The 18,799-nt window shown below is 33.3% G+C and overlaps 1 protein-coding gene across 1 annotated transcript in view; it reads right to left on the reverse strand.

The window, feature by feature from the left end:
* Positions 1-18,799, reverse strand: part of LOC108576626 — an 89,227-nt gene that overhangs the window by 69,636 nt on the left and 792 nt on the right. The window lies entirely within an intron of this gene.

Raw genomic sequence — 18,799 nt, forward strand, 5'->3', positions numbered from 1 at the left:
TTTTAAGCAATAAAAATAGTCATCTTTGCCATAAACTCATATACTTATATTTGAGAGAAATAGAATTTAAAAAAAAATTGGAACAGTGACATAGTTATATGTTCACAAGTAATTAGTATTTCAATATGGTATGTAGTTAAATTTTCACACTTGGTATTTATGACAATACTGCAGTTAATTCAATGACGACTAATTATAAATATAATAAAAAATTAATACACATTCTCCATAAAAATACGATGGTAACTTTTGCATAGACCTAATAAAAACAATTAAACATAAAATAAACTGTAAAGAAAAAAATTGACTTAATGTTGCATTATTAATTAAATATCCTCCTTTTTTATGTAAAGCCATAATGGATTTTAATTACAAGCTCGATAATTGATTTAGATTTTCATATTTACCAACGATTAGATAAAATCCCTAGCATGGTTATATTAAATAATTGTGTATTATTATTCGTCTAAACAAAATTTACTCTACTTGTACAATTTCGTAGTCTGACAATCTTTATTATCAGCTGTTTCTTTGTATATCTTGACATTTTTATTGATCTTCAGCTTTTTGAAGTTTTTGATTTCCACAATACGCCAGGAGTATTCGTAAAAATTCTCCAATCTCCAATTCGACGAATGGAAGTTTGTATTATGAAACCAGAGGAACTTTCCAACACGAGTTTCAACATAAAGCTTCCCAGAGTCGTATAATTAACAATTAGCAGCGATGATACTCATTGATTCATCACTTAACAAATCTAAGGAAGCTATGTAACTGACCAAAGCATAGTACAATTCCATATTTTTCATCTACTTGATCTTCTAAACACGTTGTATTAATTTTATTACAATTTTAACCCTCCGTAAGCAATCTGGGTCTCTGATGACCCAAGTGAAATTTCACGAAATGAATTTTTATTTTTATTGAAAAAAGATTGAAACATTTGACATAACGAATAATTGTGTAATCTAGTAGAGACTTTGACGAGTACTCCAGAATTTTTTCAGATTTTTTGAAAGCTTGAAACAGTAAAAAAATTAGACTCCAGTGTGAAACGATCTTTTCTGGGTCATTAATGACCCAAGCAAAATTTCACTCTCGTATTTCTTCGATTATTGAAAAAGGTTTAAACATTTGACTTAACGAATAATTGTATAGTATAGTAGAGACTTCCATAAGTATCTCAGAATTGTTTCAGATTTTTTGAAAGCCTAAAACAGTAAAAAAATTAGACTTGAACACAAACTACCCCGTTTGCCTAAGAAGGGTTAATTTATTCCAATTTTAACAGACATTCTGTGTGCACAAGTTAGCTGCAAAAATACAAAATCACAGCGAAATTGTAAAGTGCTCTTGGAAATAGTTCACTGAACACAGAGACCCGTTCGAATGAAACGTTGAATGTGACTCGGATCCCCAGGGCCGTATTTACACTTTTGAAGACCCTCGAAGGAACAAGTTTCAAATAAACTCGGCGTTTCCGTTTTCAGCGGTCTCTTCTTTTCACATTATGAATTTAATATTTAGAAATTTTAAAAATATCATTGATCAACAGGTCATTCGCCCCTATTATTTACGGTGTTACAAATGAAATGACGTTAGTATTATAGTTTTTTAGATACTTCCTATTGTGTCATCGGCTATTCGACTGCTAAAGCGAAGACGGTTGTGTTAGTAACGTCTGAACAGGCAGCATTCAATGTACAGTGCCGAAAGATTTTTATTACTGTAGTATCGGGGCCTCCATACCCAAATAGGAAACCTCGAAGGGAGAATAGAGAGGGAGTGGTTGGCGTAGCGCACAAAGCCTCGGCTCGCTAAGCCGGAGGTCCCGGGTTCGATTCCCGTTGGGTCACTCAATATTTTCTCCTAGGTTCCTACATTACTATCTCTGAAACTGATAAATGCCCAAAGTTAAAATTTGAGGGGGTTAAAGTCTCATAGTGCTGTAAGTCTCAATTTCCTTATTCTGAGAAACAGAGAATGTTATCAGAAATGATCAAATGAATTCCACAGCGTCAAATTTGGTACTGTATCGTATTCAATGTTACCAGAAAGCTTGTCCCAATTCTAACTTACTTCACTTGTCTTGTTAACAATTTCGCACGTGTAGGTTGCATTTCAGCACTTAGGCCCAAATTTTCGGAAATGTCACTTACACCACTGTGACATTAACTCCCTCGTTTTATACTTCAAATCCAATTGCCCCCTTAAATTTCAAAAGTGTGCCTTTCGAAAGTACAGTAGTACTTTATTTTGCAACTATAACTAGGCTATGTTTTTACACAGGGTGTATCTAGTAACTAAGCCGAGTTACAACTCGGTTGTTACTGAAGATGGAAAAAGATTGTAGAGGAAGAAGAGGTAAATATTTCGAAAAGTATCGAATTTCTCACGATTGTACCCTAATAATTTTTCATTCAGAACAGCACAAGGAATCGATTCATGCAAAAAAAAAACCACATACTAGCATTCAAAAAACGAGTGTAATTTCACTTTGCAACTGTACCGATGCACCTCTGTAAAAAGCCGCATTACAAAGGTGATACAGCTTGCCAAACCATGCAAAATTTTCCTCTAAAATTTGTTTCTATCTTCAATAACAACCGAGTTATAACTCGACCCAGTTACCAGATACACTCTGTATTGTGTGAAGTAAGATTTTAAAATGTGGCCCCAGTTTGCGCCTCAATGGTACATACGGCCCTGGGGGATCGCACGGAATTAGATCGGGCGTCGTTGGTGATTTTCCTCAGCGTTTACCGAAGTGTACCGTTTTCTCGTTACAAATAATCGTAGCCGTAACAGTGAAAACACGATCAATTAGCAACGTTCGATTGTTACGTTAATAATAGAATCGTCCATTGTCCAAGTCATTCAACTTGCAATTATTTCAGTCTAATAATTCCGGCGGCGATCGTGGAATCGCTGTGTCAGAATTAGCATGCGCTGATAACAGAGCGAAAAACGTCATCAAGCAGTGAGTACCAGTGACACACGAAGGCTGCAACCGAGATAACGCTCCGGTCCAAGAAATGAAGCGTAACTTGTACGACAAACGATCAATTATGAGCCATGAATAGTTCGTACAAGCTGCTATACATTGCACGGCTAGCCACCGGCCAGGCCTTGTAATTTGTTAATCGTTTTATGCCGGCCGTGTTAGGTGTGTTAAAGGTTACGTCAACGGTCCTCGAACTTTACTTCAATTTGCCGTAATTGCCGTTTTTACTTTGACTAATTTTGCGACCTGTTCCCGTTGAGAAAATTGACCGATCCCCGGCACGACCGGCCTCGATATTTCTCCACGGATGAATGAAACGAAGTAGAAATGTTGTTTTCGAACAGATAGAAGTTGTTCGGAGGAACGAAAGAATGTAAGAGTAGACCTCTGATCTTAATTTTTGCACCGGTACTTGCTGGTGTGCAATTGAATATTTGAAAGATTTCCTGTTCGAGAATTCACCTTTTGTTTTGTCTGAAAATTATTTTCGAGGTTACGTACAGTGGTCAAATTATTACGATCACTTATTTCAAGTTTGGGCAAGAATGGAATTGAAAATACACTTGAAATAAAACCTTTCTCGGTGCAAGAAGTATTATGTTTTTTTTACAATATATAACAAGGATTTTAGAACTTCTACAAATGATTTAAAATTTGTTTAACGAGATACAATAGAATATATGACAAGGTATAAAGAAAAGAGTGAATTTGATTTGCACAAAGTTGAATTTGGAGTGCAAAGCCTGTACTGAAAATAATTCGAAAATTTCTGTTGATGTTTTGCTTTGCACTTGGAAAAAATGCGCGTTATGTTTGAAATCTTACGTTCCATGTTAAGTAACCAGTCAAAATTCACGTATATGTATACATATTATTTCATACAAAATCCAAACATAATTTTACCAAAGAAATTTTACTCACGCTGTCCAAATTTTCATACATATTTTTCAAATAAAAACTTATACATATGTTTTATTTGAAAAAATCGAAATTAAGAATTGCCAGTAATAATATTAACCCTGGTACGGAAATTGGGTCAATTGGACCCAAACTCAAGTGACAAATTCTTTTTCCTCTGTTATTAAATGTATCATTAGAGCAGAAGTTTAATTGAATTTGGGCTGAATATCTAACAATGTTTACAAAAGAGAACAAAATTCGCACGATTTTCTTCATGGAAACCGATCATATGTTTCCTGCAACTTCACTCGTTCCTTACAAGGGTTAACGAAGACTATTACTTCAAGAACGAATACTAGGATTTTATTGAAAAAATCTGACACATAAGAAAAGGAGAGAAAAGTTTACAAATTCCACAGGACAGCTGATTCTATTTATCCGTTTCCTGGGATCTTGCTTCGGATATACGATAAATTTTATGGTGGTGCATATGTTTTACGACTTACACCGTGTGTCGTGTACCATAAAAAAATCCATAGTAACGAAGACAATAATTTAAGAGCAGAATGCACGTTGCTAAGATGATTATAAATAAATGCACTGTAATTTCACTGGAATCCTGAATTTAACAAACCCTAATATCAGGTCATCCCATAAGTTCCCACCAAAAGCGAAAAATATTTTAATGAAAATCCAAGGAAACTCTATAGTGACGAAAGGAAAAGGAAAAATTTGTAGAATGAAAAATCTAAATTTAAAGGTTTGTAGAAAATATCGATCTAAATTATAAAATTCGACGACCTAATACCTCTCAGGATTTTTACTCATTTCTTGCTAATTTACAGAAAAATTTCATACTTCGATCGTAAACCTCCCAATTTTCGTTATTCATATGTTGCAAATTTGTTAAAGTTTTATTTAAATTAAATGAAGTTATCTAACTAGACAACATTTTCTTAAAGGGGCAAAACTGAAGTTCCACAGTTTATCTCCAATCATGCTGAAAATTTCCGTTAGTCCGCGAATTGTTCGAAACTGTGAAGTGATACATGAATTGAAATGGTGCTGCGAGAGTCTTAGGTATTACACAATGGTAAGGAAGGTATTCACCGATTTCATTAAGTCAGCGAATGCTCTGAATTCCGGAAAAGAATCGAATACGTAACGATATTGACTGGTTATGAACATTCTTTCTATTAGCAACATCCTGGAAAGCATTCTGCTCAGAGAATTCTGTCCGTCCAAATTTTCATTTGTCTCGTCGCGATTCGACTAACACTCGATCATAGTAATGATCTATTAGGTCATCTCAAAAAACGCACGTATTAATAACTTTACTTAATTTAATTAAAACTTCAGTAAATTTATAACATGTTAATAACGAAAATTAGGAAGTTTATGATCAAAATATTACATTCTTTTGCATAAATTAGTAAGAAATGAGAACACGATTCTTAGGTCATCGAATTTTATAATTTAGATCAGGGGTCGGCAAACTGCGGCCCGCCATCAGTCTTTTTATGGCCCGCGAGTTATGTCTATGATCCAAGAATCAGATTCGCTATAGGTCAGCATTGAAAAATGAACATTTACGATCAACTTTGATGATAGGAAATGCAAAGCTTCAACTGCAGTTAAATGAAATATTATCCATATTTCTCGTTAATAAATGTGTATTACAAATAATATTACAAGTAAAGGATTTGTCAAAGAATTTTAATTTGTAGTTAACTACCTACATACACTACCGGCCAAAAGTTTCGAATCACCTCCCATATTTCATCAATATTAAATCTGCTGCTAATTTTTCATAGATTTGAAGTTTATCTCAATTCTACATTCAACAATTTATCTCATATCAATCAATTCGAATGATAAAAAATTCTCAAAGTCGCTGACTTTTTTCTGCAAATTTTTGTGCAAACTGCAATGTTCGGTGATTCGAAACTTTTGGCCGGTAGTGCACATACATACGTAAGAGTCTCAATTTTCCCTCTTGGCCCACAAAGCCAAAAAATATTTGGTATCTGGCCCTCCAGAAAAAAAGTTTGCCGACCCCTGATTTAGATCAATATTTCCAACGACCCCTTAAATTTGATAAAAAAAAAGCACGTAAGAATCTTCTCATTCCACAACTTTTCATATTTTTTTTTTTTTTTGTAAGATTATTACGTCGTCGTTGCAGTATTTCCTTGAATTTTCATTAACATATTTGTCGCTTTTAATCCAGGGATTACCTAATACACGCATACATACGTGGCGTTGCTACTTTTTTCAGCAAAACAGAAATAAGACAAAAATGTCATACAAACATAGCCATGAGAATGTTTTTGAAAAAACAGACTGGTTTTCGTTCGACGCAACATGAGAACATATTGGCGATATTAATCACGCCACTGGATTTTTACTTGCGGGGAGCAATAAGAGAAAAGGTTTATCAGAGAAAAATTAATGCAAAGAATTTGTGACGTATTCACCGAAGTTAAAGGAAATCAGGCAGAAATTCGGTAAATTCAATTTCTGATAAATGTCGGTCCTGTACTTATACGAACGAGCGACACTTTGAAATGAAATTAACGCGGCTAAATACCGTCAATCCGAACGAAAACCAGTTCGCTGGTATTTAGTATTTCTGCTATAATTTTTTGATAAAGCGTTTTCGAGGCTACCTTTGTACCACATTTTTGTCTTATTTTTACTCCTACAATATGCCTGCATCGTTTTGCTGAAGAAAAACTAGGGACACCATCTATATGAAAGCTCGCAACAAGTTCTTCTTCGAATACTTAAAAGAAAAAGAAGAAAAAATAAAATTGTTACTGGGTTAATCATTTCTTCAGGACAAGCGTCCGGGTACAGAGATTCTGGAAGCGTGGTCTCCATACGCATATCTACCTATCTTAATTGCTACCTGACATTCGATTCCACAGGTCACGGAAGATAATTCAATAAAAACTGAAAGAAACGCGGGGATAACACGTAAACAGAATACGGTAAAGCTCAGATACAACAAGTAAACAGACGACTGGTTCTCTGGGGGAGAAGAGACAGTAGATGACAAGATAAAAGAAAGGAAATAAATAAGTAAACAAATAGGTGTGCAAGGTAAAATTTGTATATGCGTAAAAATAGAATACCTGATATCGATTAACTGAAATTTCGTTGAATTTAAGTAGCTTAAATATAACTGAAGTACGTTAGGTTGGTGTAAATGAAACGTATTCTAAATTATAAATTTATAACAATGTATTATAATTAATTTTGTAATTTTTGTGAAGATAGTGATAAACAAATTCATAATACAATTGTTTGGACGTTATTATCTAACGTGACGAATAATCGAGACGTTCCCGTAATTTTTTGACATAAGTGTAAACTTGGAAAAACTGCGGAAAACAGGAATTTAGCATTTGAAGAAGATTATGTAAACGTTGGTGTTTCAAAATTGTTACAAAATTTCAAAAATTCAAGATTGGTAACTTTTCATTAGAAAATGAGCTAACAGGGATTTTGTCGTTTCCAGAAGAATCCACGCCAAATTTTTTTAACAAATAAATTATTTCGAAATGAAGACACTGTAAAAGCGGTGCTCAAAGAATTTTTTTAATTCAAAGACTAACGAGTTTTCCAAATTTGGAATAACGATAGTTAATCGTCGGAGAAAGTGTATAGAATTGTGTGGAAATTATTTTGATTAACCACTTAACGCTCATGCTGGTGTCTCACACGTACACAACTAATCGTCCAATAAATGCAATTTTGTTTAATTATTCTCCATATTGCGTTATACTTTCTATTACGGCAGCAACGTGAGTTACAGCATTGTAAATAACGGGAAACTTATTTCTATACGCCTAGAAATTAATCATTTATGGCAAATCAAGTTGAGAAAAATGTGAGCGTTAAGGGGTTGAGTACATTACTTTTTGAAAAAACACCAATGTATGTAAAGTTTCATTTAAAAAAAGGCGTTCCATATGCACTAACCTAATTAACATCAATATTAATTTATATCAATCATCTCAGAATTTTCTAGAAGTAGATTTTACTTTAAAAAAACATTTTTCAGGTAAACAAATTAAGACCCACTTTGTTTGTTAATGTATAATACATTATTAATTCTTTTTTAAATTGAAATCATTTCTTATTCGGTTCTCGATCATTTTTTAAATCTCTTGAAAAATTCTTCGATTTTTATGCAAAATATTGTTAGGCGTTATGCTTCTTTGTTTTTACTTTTTGCAGCTAAATCTAAGGGTATTAAATTTGAAGAATAGGAAAGATAAAGCGATAGTTTGCAATAGTTCTCTTCAATTATTTTCTCATATTGTTTGCACTGCATAAATATTTGGCCATCACTCGTTCCAATACAATTCTACGAGTTCAAAACGCAAGCGAACGGTTTTAATACCGAATTCAAGCTAAGTCAACAGTGAAACAAGTTTTCCAACTGAAAAGTAAGTTCTCCTACGCTAGTTTTTCAAACGTAGTTTCCGAAATATAACTATTTATACATTAAAATGGGCCATCCTGTAGATTATTTATTTACCGAACAACGCGGTTCTCTTTTCTTGAAAAATTTCGAATCAATTTGCACATTCAGCATACATTTGCAATTTCCTTTATCATGGCGAACAAAAGAGGTGAGAAAGAGCGAATGCAAATTCGTTCGCGTGAAATAATTCCTCAGAAATTGCCGCTGCATGCAAGAAGCAGCCGCACCGAATTCAAATACACAACGAACAGCCGAACTTGGGAGAAAAATCAAACACTAATAATATCATGCAAGATTTATTTTTTTTTTTTTTCAATTTCACATATGTTTAACACACTAACTGCTTTCAGATATAAAGGGTTAAGTTTTCACAAAACAGTATTTTCTTATCATAAAAAATTCCCGTGATCGAGATCTTGTTTTAATATTAATTTTAGGAAAGATACCTAATTTTAAGTTAGACTATTGAAAGAATATTAACAGACGTATAAAGTTTAGTTTGAATTGAACGTATCAATATTGACTAAATGCTCAGTCATTCAATTGTAAAACGTGGTCGCATAGTCAAGTATAGATGGATCCAAAATATCAAGGTTGCTTTCAGATATTTATTTGACAAATGTAGAATAAATTAAAAGTTTATAGTAACAATTAATTTGGATATTTAGTAACTTTTTTTCCCCTAGATGAGAAGTCATTGGAATTATTGGAAAAAGTGCAATTTACTTGTTAGTTATTAATGCCACTTCTATTTACTTTATTACAAAATTGTTGCTTAGTTGCAGCATATTTGTTAAGCAACAATCTGTTTAAATTATAAAAATATGAAAGTAAAATTACGGATAAATTTTCCTGTAAAACCAGAAAAAGAATTTTAAAGAATATACCAAGAATTAATTATATAAATTTCTAATATAAATCTTTTGATTATGAAACGTATAAATTTGCAATTAACAAAATTTTAACAAATAAATAAATGCCTTTTCTAATTTTTTTTTAAATAACTTCACTTCGTTTTGTTTATCGCAAGTTTGTCAATAATTCAAGAGAATCAGAACACAAACATAAAATACACCTAATCCATATTATTCGTCATTATTAACATATGTATAATTAAACAGATCAACTAATTTCTTATTTCTGAAATTAAAGATTTCGCACGTGTCACAAATCACGTATGAATTTTAATGTATCACCGGCTTATCGTTTTCAACGTTCAAAAATTTCCGCCTAGCCTAATTTATCGATAAGTCACCAAAAAAGCTGCGCGTCGATTGGTACATATCGTCACAGTCGCAAGAAAATCTCTTCAGTTACTCTCGGCGCTGAACCGTTAAGAGGTTAAAGGTTAAAAAAGCGAAACGCACGAATAATAAATAGAATCGCAGGGACGACGTGGTTAAAAGTTACAGCAGTTTGGTGACAATAGACAAATAGTTACAAACGACACGAGGAAATATTATGTTTGATGAAAAATTACATCTGTGTATATACTTATTTATAAATATTTCAAAGTGATTGTCTTTTTAATTTTCACTTTTAGCATTAGAGATTTACATAGTTGAAAGTTATGAATAGTTTCATTATTTTTTTTTAATCCATTGAAAAAGTATTTTACAGAAATTTGTAACTCTTGATTGTTTTTAATAAAATTTGCAGATTTATATCTGGTTCTTAAGTATGTTCGAAGTTGTTCCAAAGAATAGATATTTATAAATTACGTTTTTAAATTGTATAATTAAAGTAGGTTTGCAATATTTTGCAAATTGAAAGAAATGTTGTAAAAAGGCAGTTAAAAAATTTTAAGTTTACGCGTGGTATTTTAAAAATTTACTAGTTTGTGAGAAATATTCGTCCTTGTAATCAATTAAATTTTTATTATTATATATTGTAACTTTATCATTTAGAAACATTGAACGTTTGATCAAATTTTATCTTTATTTTTTAATTAAATTTACATCGTTTCTTCATTCCTTTAATTTTACACAAAGAAACTCCAATTTAAATAAAATTTTCATAATTTTTCATTATGAAAGCTTAACAGCCTTTTCAATCATATTATAATTTTATTACATTGAAGATAAAGTAAAACTACTTAACTGAAATTTATATAGTTATTATTAAAAATTTCAAATTTTTGGTTACAGGTTTATTTTTGAAAGTATTGTAACTTCGAAAATGTTAGCTTTGTAGTAAAAGAAAACTACACAGACTATGTCAATCTATAATTTATTTCCGGTAGAAAGCCGTTGGTATTTTCAAACTTCGCCTTTTTTCCAAATAAATTTACTCGATGTTCTGAAAATTGGGGTCTTTCAAGCCTTCAAAATGTTACAAATATGGCTCTATGGAGCCACATGTTAAAAACTTATTTAATTATGATAACATTATAGATATATTTGCTAGTTATTAATTTTTTTAAATTTTAATTTGAACATTTTCATTTTATTAAAATGAGTTATTACGGAAATATCGACCTATATTTTCAATAAACTTAAAAACAAAAAATTTGTACAATTTACATTAACTGAAATAGACTTGTTCCTTCGAACCCTCGTAACAATGTTACGCCTAGGGCCTCCAAAAGTATAAATGCGGCCCTGTAAATACGTAGAAGTATTACACTAACCTGTTTCATGTACAAATTACAGTACGAATAAAGAATTACGACAATCGTACATTCTCTCGTCAAATACACGAATACAGAAACAAGCCACTGCCGGCGTATCCAAAATATTTGAAGCGTTCGGTACTCTTCCAACCCTCGAAGAAATAACCAGCAAAAATACGTCAAATATTGTGAAAGAACTACGGAGCACGTTGGAGCATCGTTGGCAATGATTCGTATAGTGCTGCCACCGGCAGAGAAACAGGAGATTCCCGCGACAGGCAAGTGAGTCACGCGTGCGACTGGGCTCGCGCGGCGCGTCTGACGAAGCATCCTTCCCCCCTCACCCCTCCGGTCTGACAAAGCGCCTCTCTCATCCTCTCTAGACTGACGAAGCGCCAACACCCTCTCCCCACGAGTGTCTTCCCCGGCCAAGCGCACACGGAGACGGCCGTCGGTTCCCCGCTGCGTCTCCGAGAGTCGACAAGAGTCGACAAGACCCGACTTAACTCGGCTTCGCTCGCCTTGCCAGCCACGAGGAAACCCCGATCGCCCTCCCCTCCCATCCGTCGCCCCGCACCCCCCACCATGCCACCAAGCCCGTTTGCTTTACGTTCTTTGCCCCGCTCCCCTCGTCCCGCCGATCCCCGCGCCGTCATACTCGCCATTCTCGCTCGCTCTTTCGCTCGATTCCCTCGTGCTTCGCTCACCGCGCCTAGAGAAGCAATAAACTCGACGCAAATTCGCATCCTTCGACTTGCGCAAAAAAGAGCGAGTGATTAGGTCACGCACCCCGTGCGTTGTCTACGTGTCCTAGGCCGTTCACGGCCGTGTGTCCACGGAATCCCCTGTTGTTTTTGAGAGCCACCGATCAACTCGCTATCTATTATTACGAGCACTCTCCTGCCGCGGTTTCTAACGCGGTACAGTCTGGAATGCGCGACTTTCACGAAGCGGGCTGGTCTCTCGTACGTATCGCTGTTATTAACGCGCGATTTTTTCTTTTCGACTCGAACAGCGTTTCGAGAATGCAACTGTTTAAAGACGATTTTTTATTTCCTCTCGGTCGAAATGGTTTTTGTAAGTAAAACTATTTAAAATTTTCAATTAAATATTTATGTTAGCGTTTTACTTTTTTCGTCTGGTATTCTCAGCCTTTTTAGCGTTGTTATTAATATCGATATTGTCGTATGTGAAACTGTGTTTGATGTTACGTTTTTAAGAGGAGAATAGAGAATTATTGAAAGATAAACATACGATAATGGAGAAGCGCAAAATGCATATCATTGTGAAGAATTTTTCCACACTTGCGTATTTACATTTTTCTGTGAACGTAGATGCCGCAAATGATGATCACAGAGAGCGGTTTTACTAGGAAATTTCCACAATGGATAAATGATACTCAAGTATGCTGGCAGATTACTGCTGAACGTTAAAGATACTCTAAAGATAAAACGTAGCCTAAAAATAAAGCGCGTTCCACGTTTCCTGCGTTTATTAGCAAAACTAATATTCACTCTCTTAGTTATTGTACTTCGTATTTGTAATTCATCGTTACGTAAATTAATCAGAATATAAAACACCGAAAGAAATTTCTTTTGGAATTTTCAAAAAGAATTATTTTCTCTTTTTCTTGTAAATTCGTGCAATTACATTTGAAATTTTTTCTTACAACAGCTTAGCCGATACTTAAAAAATATTTGTATACACACAAGTCACGACTGTTGTTAAATTCAAAATATTGAAAAGTGTCGATACAGTTCTGTCAGAAATTTCCATCTTTCTTATTTAAAATTGCCGCGTAAATTTGCAGAATTTATCACAAGTGATATTCTTAGCGATTTGTAAATAACAAATTATTTCTAAAACAGTCGCGAAATGAATAACTGATTAAGAATAATAAACGACTATTCATAAACTACAGTCATCTGTTAATGAATTTCACAAGAAATCCTCGATTTATTCATGACTTAATAGTATTCAAAGCACGGAAATGACGAAATATTACTTGTGAATGAGTGATTAGGTCGCAAGTCCTAAGCGCAGAATATCACAGGATATTCACAGCAAAGAGTCGTTCATTGTTTACGAACAGTTTGCTCGTTATTATCACGATGAAAAGCATCTTTTACTATTTCATGTCTTTCAGTGCGTGCAATTTGCGATACGTATTACGATACATATTTAAACTGAACATTTCCCCTCTGTTATTTAAATTTACCAAATTTTTCTTCAATATTATCAACAAATTACCTTCTTTTTTTTAACGTAACTAAACTCGTTTCTCTTTAAATATAATTTAATTCAATTGAAATATAATTTTTAAGTATTATTTAAGTATACAGACAATTTTTCGTCGTCAAAGTATCATTTAATTTTCAAACTTAATTTAAAAATAACTCTTAAGTATTATTTAAGTATATCGACAATTTCTCGTCGTTAAAGTACAGTTTAATTCAAATACAATTTGTTGGGTAAGTTATCAATATCAAGGAACTTTTGTTCCTATATTGAAATGAAATTAAAGCAAATATTAAAGTTTTTTAGTCCTAAAGTTCAGTGTTGGCACATTTATATTCACCACATTCAATGTAAATTATTTCACTGAGAAAAAATACCATTCTTTAAATTAATTTTTATTTGTTACTTGCAAATCCTGTTTCAGTCGAATAATAATGTCTCCTTTCAATACGGTTTCTACGCGAAAGCGAAATTTCCCACACGAGAGAACAAATTTATTAATATCGGATATACGAGTTACGCAGTAGTAAATCTATAACGGATAATCTAATCTTCATGTGCAACAAAGTACAGATAGAACCTTCAAGCACGTATCTTTAATTTTCATCGTAATTCATTTTACTCTAGAGCAAGCGCCTTTACAACAATGAAATAAACGCCAGTTACTGAACCATGCACGATGAATGCACTTGTGGTACAGGCACTGCGTGACCATATAGAAAATTCAGGCGAGGTAAAAATTCTAGATCAGGTTGTGCTAATGAGTTACCCCTTTGAATAATATATTATTTGTATTTCACGAAGTGAGACATCAACGGAGACACTGAAAAGACGATGGAAACTGGTAACGCAGCTTGGAAATACATTGTTTCGTCTAAGATTTCTTACTCGATTATTTTTCTCCATAAAATTTTATTTTTCATTTGAAACGAGTAAGGTGAAGTAGCCTAATATGAGACCCCAGCATATCTCCGTTACAGATCTCTTGAATGTCGTAGCGATGCTGTTTTGTTTCGTAATTAACCGCGTTAATTATCAAATTAAATATGAAATTTGATTCAACAAGCATATTTGTGCAATACGTTGCAGAAAGTTTTTCAAGTGGTTCGATTAAATTACAAATACCTCGAAAATAGTAAGTTTATAATCATTTTCATAAATACTGTTGTACAGTGCATGCAACGGAGTTTAAGGCTTACTAGTTGCGTATCGTTAAATAACGAAGACTTAATCTCGAAGCTACTCGGAAGTTCCTATTATAAGAAGAGTCTCATATTAGGTACCCAATTTTGTTTTAGCGTACAAAGTGTTACCGGTCAGCCCACGAGGTCTGCGGTGCTGAAGAAACAGATTTAATATTCCCAATGTGTGAAAAAAGACAGAAAAAATAGTTTTCTCATATTAGGAACCCACTTTTTAAATCTGTGTATTTGCATAATTTTCCTTTTTATTTTATTACGAAGGAACCGAATTTTCTTTACCGTACATTCCAGTACCTTGCAAAAGAATACATGTCATACTTTTAAAACATGTGTCGAATTTTAATAAAAGTGTTCTTAGTCGAGAGTTATGATTTTTATAAGAAATGAGTCTCAATTTAGGCAACTTTACCCTAATACAGCTGCTTCTTTGTTATGGTGATTTAAGTTTCATGGAAGTAATGGTGAGTATTAAGTTCGTACCGAAAGCGAAAAATATTTCAACGAAAATCAGAAAAGTAAAGAAAATTTAGTTATTAAAAGAAAATAGGAAAAATTTGTGAAATTAGAAGGCGCTTTTTTAAAAATTAGATTTAAAGGCTCGTTGGAAATATTGATAAAAAACTCGACAGGAACTTATGGGAAAAATTCCAAATTACAGATCATTTTTTGAAAACGGAACACTTGTAAATTCAGCGTGTTGACAGCCTTGCTAAAATAAAAACACGATAAAACGCCTGAGTCATTCGACAAATGAGCCACTCAGAAGCCGAAATGATTAACTCCACTTTTTGATATTCCTCCAATTTTAGTATCAAAGCACATGTGCTTGGTGCATAATTTTCCAGAAATAAAACAAATTCAATAAATTCCATTTCACGGAATTAAGTCACTTTGGCTTCTGAGCGGCTCAAACGGTCATTCCACTGTTTCACTCGACGTCTACTTTCGAAATTGTGTAAAATTTAGGGAGAATAATTATCGCGTAACGAACGTTACTGGGCGTCAATTTCCATCGTTCGATATCAATAATAGGAACGAAAAGTAACGAAGTAACGATATTAAACCTGTATCGACTAGTACTTCGTTCAATTATAAGCAGCTCTGCGCGGCGCTTTTGATAATCATCTTCAATTAAAAGCATTCATAGTAGAAACGATAGTATTCGTGTTGAGGCGAGTATGCGAAAGATAAGAGGACTAGTCAGCAGATAGAAGTGTAATTTGCGTTTCGGCGCGACGCAATTTTTGCACGCGTACGATATCATTTGGTATTAAAAAGGACAGAAGTGAAATAGGAATTGTGTGCCGGTTCGGTGAAGCCGCCAAAGTTAGTAGATCGAAAGTAGTTCCGACGAGAAAAGCGAGTGCGTTCAATCCTTTTAAGCTTATTACAAGGCCGTAACCGCTTTATGGTATCACTGAATGAATGTAATGAAGTTCCTCAGATTTACGACAATCGACCCTCGACTGTTCAAGTAAATTTGGTCAGTGGATCGAATAAATTTAATCGTTCCATCAACATTGCCTCTATTTTCTACTTTCAATCGAATCTCGCTGCGAGCATTTGTTCCATAGTTACTATACTGCATTTCGAATCACTGAAATTCAAGTGTCGCTAATATTACTCAAGTACCCATATCAAATATATTTGGTATCACTGAAATTAAGGTATCGCTAATATTTTTCAAATAATAATTCATATTTCATTACTGTCCCAATTTCAATTTAACCAATTAAATATTTCGTGAAATATTTAACCGGAAGCTTTTAAATATTTTTTTAGGGAAATTCGTGCTACAATTTGTTTAATTATTTCAATGAAATTCTGTTTAAAGAATATGACAAATAAAATATATATGAGAAAACGAAAATTTGTCTAATTTCTTCGTGTTCATCTTCGTAGCATTTTTCAGTGCAAAAATAACGCGAAATTTATTAAATGGAATAATATTTAAATACTTCCGGTAGGAAAAGAATTTTATCCTGCCATTTTTTTTCTTCACAAAATTAATAGAAAACCACCGTAACAAGCGAAGTGCATTCTAAAGAAATATCATTTTGAATTTATGAAAAATTTTGAAATTTCAATCGTTAGTACCTGAGAACTAATTTGTAGAATTTCGAATTTGAGTCAACACTTTGCAGCTGTCTTTCAAACTACCTTGAATTTATTTACAAAATTTCTTCAAACCGCGAGACGTCGAGAACATCACAGAAATTCTGTGGAAGTAACTAACCATTAATACGAATTCTCTCGATTCCGCGTAACAGATGACAATTATCCAGACAAATTAATCGAATTCTTTTAATAAAGCAACCAATAAAAAAAAGAACGCAAGGAATTTCGTGCATGTAACGGACACATTCTTTCAATTTAATGATTCGTCGACGCATGCTTTCGCAGTGTCACGTTCGTAAAGAATTATAGAAAAAAAAAAAATTCTCTTTCTTTGCTTCATTCTCGAACACAATTTTCTGTAGGGATTTATTCAAAAATATACGCTGAACGACTCTCACCACGTGAAAAAATTTCTTCTGCTTGGCAAACCTTTAAATAACAATGGAATTTGTTCTTAGAAAATCTACGACATATGTGTATATCGCTGTCGACATCACGCTACCGAGAGGAAATTCCCGTGGCAATGTAAGATTTATTGCGAAAAATTTCTCCAACAAATTATCATAATTTTTATTTTTCATCCATCGTAGACAATCTGGGACAACCCAGATTACTTCGAAACGAATTTTTATTTATATTGAAAAATGTTTCGAACATTTGAATTAACGAACAATTGTATACTGTAGTAGAGATTTTGACGAGAATTTCAGAATTTTTGCAAATTTTTTGAAAGCTTGAAACGGTAAAAAAATTAGATTTAGACACATACTACCCAGTTTGCCTACCAAATGTGAAAAAGTTTCTTTATCTACGGATGGTTAATAATTTTAACTTACGATTCAAAGCAAAACAAAGCTTAGTTCCTGTTATTGAAATTTATAATATAAATTAGAGAAGTTGCCAATCTTAAATTTTGCCATGTTTACAAGTTGAAAAATTTAAAAAAACCCTGCGAATATTAAATATATTTTTTACAATCTAATGTAAATTAGTATAGAAAGTCTTTTGCAGCTGTTATCAATGAAAAATGAATTTAACAATAAAATTGTTTCTCCTGAAAAATCTGGTCTAAATTGATTGAATTCCTAAAATTTTCCCATAACTATTATGTAATATCTGCAGGATACGAAAGAAGAGACAACGAATCGTTGGTTTTCACCACAGAGTACCATGAATTTGTAAATACTGTAATACGATACTATTAGGTTGCGTAACATGAAATGTTGGATTTTTAATTATTCCGAAACTAATCGCTCAGGTGATTACTTGGGTGTTGACAAGTTCTAAGTGTTTTTGTATTAAGGTAAAGTTCATAGAATTCTTAATAAGTTACTGCTGATGAATCTAAAGATAACGTTTGTTTGAATTTAAAACACAATTTTCATTCTATTTATATTACACGACCTAATACATATTACTACAACCAAAAGCATGTCAAAAACTTAAAAACATGTTAACCATTTATGTTATTTTGAAAAATATTTGGTAAAAAATATTTGATGTGCAATTTTTTGCAGATAAACGTTTTATTCGAATGCTTTTTTACAAAAACAGAAGTAATTTAAGCTAGTACCAATTTGTTCGGTACATTGTGTGAGATAATATGAATTTTATATCTGAAGTATCATAAAGATGTCGTAAATAAAAAGTAATAATTAATGAATGGGTGTAACATAATGCTATTTATTAATAAATTCGTATCTCTTATATGACCATCTCAAGAGATGAATATCTTGTTTAAAAAAACACAGTATAAATAGTAAAAAAAAAATGTCATCGCGTAATTCACATTATAATCTTTTCCTGCACATGTGTCGAAAAGTGAAATAATTGCGTAACGTAAAATTTTCTTTACACACATTTTTTGAGTAATAATTAGAAAAATATGATTTTTCTAGGGAAACGAAGAGAGGAAATATATAACGGACGATAGGAAAAGTAGGTTAAAAGAACCAAAATATAACGAGTAATTTAGTATACCGATGAACTAGAGAACTAGACGAATGGAGAATTCCGAGGATTCCGGTTGGTCGGTCTGATCGTTCGATTTCGACTTTATACGGCACTCGGAGATCGGCCGCTCGTGTCGTGTCACCTATAAGCGTGGCGTGTCGCTAGGTGTCTTTCTGGCGTAGCATGAAAATAGCCAAGCGTACTTGGAATATCGTGCGGCCTACGCGTTAGGCATGCTACAACGGCGTTCACCGAACGCTCGCCAAGCGTAAGCGAGT

Source organism: Habropoda laboriosa, unplaced genomic scaffold, assembly GCF_001263275.1.
Source record: "Habropoda laboriosa isolate 0110345459 unplaced genomic scaffold, ASM126327v1 scaffold430, whole genome shotgun sequence".
Lineage (NCBI taxonomy): Eukaryota > Metazoa > Arthropoda > Insecta > Hymenoptera > Apidae > Habropoda > Habropoda laboriosa.